Source organism: Fringilla coelebs (assembly GCF_963513975.1).
Source record: "Fringilla coelebs genome assembly, chromosome: 1".
NCBI classification, from domain to species: Eukaryota; Metazoa; Chordata; class Aves; order Passeriformes; family Fringillidae; genus Fringilla; species Fringilla coelebs.
In genome coordinates, this window is record NC_140028.1 from 47,957,667 (window position 1) to 47,961,349 (window position 3,683).

Here is a 3,683-nt window from a genome sequence, read left to right on the forward strand (position 1 = left end):
CACCCGGCTTATTACTGTTGTTTGGGTAAAATCAGGCTTCAAAATTTGTAACTGAAACTGCTGAAGATTGCTCCACTTTACATTTTAAATTGCTTTCCTTTTTCATAGTTTAGATAAAGTAATTTATTTCTAGAAAAAAATAGAAACCTATTTACATTTTAAAAATATTTAAATAACTAAATGTTAATGGAAGCAAATGTCCAAGAAGAGAAGACAATGCAGATACAGCTGTAATCAAAAACATTATACTAAGATCTCCACCATTTGCAAAGCTTCAGAAAAAAAAGTAAGTTACAATCAGAGAATAAATGTCATCGACCTTCATTAATGATTTTTATACAGGTGATATTGAAAGCAAAAGCATTGACATTATTGACATACAGCCATATGGGAAATGACAAAAGCTATTGCAGATATATATTTGTCAATGCAATATCTTCTGAGTTACACAGATGCAGTTGTGTGGCACACCCTGCAGTAAAGAGCTCTGGGGTCTGGAAGATGGCAGGCGAATTTAACAACAGGTTTTTGAGATGAGGGCAGAATCCCATGTCACAGTTCACTGAAGTTGCAAAACACACATTTACCATCTTGTCTGCTGAAATGTATTTATCCATTTCCATACACAGCAGGCAAACTTATATTGCTGTCTATTCACATTTCTAAATGAGTATTTGTTTATTTATTGCTGTTTTTTAAAGCAGATAGAAATTAATGCCACCTTTGCATAAAAAATTGTTGAGGTTTAGATTATAATCTCTGAGGGAATGTTTTTTTAACCCAAAATTTGTGCTATTTCCCTTAATCATCCATATATAGATGTGCTTGAACTGCTTTGGCTCAGATAAGGTTTTTCTGTGACTTACACAGAATGGTTGGATCAGCTTTTAAATGCAATAATTTAATTTGTTCCTGCAATTCATCTTAGGTAGCCTTCAGATTTGAACAAAACAACATGACTCAGGACATTTGAAATAATCACTGTGATGAAATACTAGGTGAGAGGAATGCAGCCTGCTGCCCTGCAGATGAATTCTGCCAAGCAGCTAACAAATCCCAACCAGTCTGAGTATCTTGCAATCTTAAATATTGTGCCAAGACTAAAGAATAGAGATGTGTCACCCTAAAACACAGTATTCCCATGATAGTAACAGGCATGGAGTTTGCAGGGCCTCAGGAACTGAGTCTTGCCAGGTTTGCTCTTTTTAAACTTTTCTTGACCTCCCTCAATTTTGTTTTACATGGCTTATCTCTAACAGCAGCTTTTCTAATTGAAATGAGAATTAGTTTGGTTGTAATATGGAGCTGCAGACCAGTGAAAAAAGAGTCAGAGGTTTGCATGTTAGCAAATGTATAAAACTGAATTAGGCAAATCCTAGGGGGAAGAAGAAGAAGAAGCCATTAACATGAAAACCATAGTCACTGAAATGACCAATTCCAGATGCTACAGCTCACTGTAACATCACAAACCACCATCACCAGAATGAAACCACCAACTCTGGGACCTAGCAGAGCAGGTGAAAGGTGAGAATAACATCCAGAAAAAGAGTAAAAACTAGAACGTGTATACGAGTTTTATCTGTAATGTTATTAGTACTGATTTTTTTCTCTGTTTAGACATCTTTCTTTTTCTGCTACAATTACATCTGCTCTAGTAATGATTCTTATATTATACTCTTAAGATTCAGTTATAATAATTACAAATTCTTGGGTTTGTATATATATATGAGGTGCGTGTCCTCTATGCCCATAAACAAGTGTAACAATAGGCAGACATCTACATAAAAAACCATTGTTTCTATATGCTTTCTGGGATAAATTTTCAAAGGATCACTAAAAAGGAGCATAATTTATGTATGTATTTCTGTATTCAACTGTTCTGACAAATTATTATACCTAAATATGAGAACAGAAAATTCACAGGAGACCACGTGCAACTGAAAATAGGTGCAATTTCAGATTTTGTGGGGATATTTAAGAAAAGCACTTTAAGTTTTTTCTCCCAACACCCAAGTTAAATACAGACCCAAAAAACTTATATTGCTTTCATCTCCTTTTTTGTTGTTCATTGAAAGAATTCTTTGTTGTTTTTTGGTCATGAATTTTAGTATTCGTCTGATGAAAGTGAAAAGCTTGGCATGTTATTCACAACAGGTTGAATGCACACTGGGATTTTCCAAGGGTGAGGTAGGGAGTGTGTACAGTTCGGTAGTATTTTCCTCTTTCAGTGGACAATCATCACTGTGCAACTGGATCAGAGCAAGGATGACTCTCAACTCTGCAATCTGCTGAATTTATTCGGTATTTTTAAGTTTAAGAAGAAATCTGAGTGATCATCCAGGATCGTATGATCTCAGTAATTAAGGTTCACACCAGGCCATGCATTCTGAGATGAGCTGGTGCTATTAGCAGCTTTCATCTGCATGCCTCCCGTTTGTTTTACTGGATGCACAGATGCACAGATGAACATTGCCTCAGGAAAAGATCTGCAGAAACCCCTTCACTTGCAGATTTGTAGAATAAGCTCTTTGGATCTCAGCACAAGTGTTTTCTCTCAATGCACACGCATAATTTTCTCGTGAATGGGATTTATGTGTGCACATCAAAAGAGGAAAATCCCTAAGGGCTCAGTTTAAACCAACAATAGCAAAGAAATTCAGGAATCTCTCACCAGAGCATGCCCTGCTTTGCCTACTTTATATCACGAAGACTTTGAATGAAATCTGTGGCAGCCAGGCAAAACAGGACATGAATTGGCTTTATGACTGTTCATTTTTAAAGGCATACAATTAAGCCCTTAAGAACTTACTGGCTTCCTAATGAGAGCACATCAGCTGTGGGAGATAGCGTTGGTGATAGCTGGATGCAGGCAAGGTGAAGGAACCCTCACCCCCCCCCACCCCACACAGGTTTGGGTGGCAGCACTGTGGCTGTACTCACAACAGTACCTCTTAACAGGTTTTGCTTAGATATGAAGGGAAGAGGCTGTGAAATACAAAAATGGTGCTATGCAGGTGGCATTAGCACTGTGATGGGGATAGGGCTGGGGTGAGGGTGCTTGGGGTTTGGACCATTCCAGTAGCTATTCCTGAGCTACAGAGGCCTGATCCATAGGTCTAAACCAGAGGCTGAGTGCTGTGGGTCCACCACCCTGGGTGCTGGCTTCTCAGGATGCTGCTGAAGCACTTTAAATAATACTAATATTACTACTATAACTAATAACAACAACAATGATAGAACAATAATAATTATGCAACAAAAATAGCAATAACATATAATTTTCTGTAATTATATAAAATTGTATGCTGATATAATTAGTATGCGTTCGAATATAATTAATTCTATTATAATCTAATATAATCTAATATAATTCTGCTAGGTAATAATAATAAGAAGAAGAAGAACGATGATGATGATGATGATGATGATGATGATGATGATGATAATAATAATAATAATAATAATAATAACAACAATAGTAAACAACCAAATACTCCCTTCCCGCCCCAAAGAGAACCTTTAAAGAGCAATAGTAGCCAGCACCCCGTGCGCGCAAGGTGCTGCGAAGGGAGGCGCCGGCCCCGCGCCCCGCCCCGGCCCCGCGCGGCCCCGGGCGCGGAGCGGTGCGGACCGAGCTGCGCGGGCGGGCGCGGAGCGGAGCGGGGCGGAGGCGGAGCGCTGCG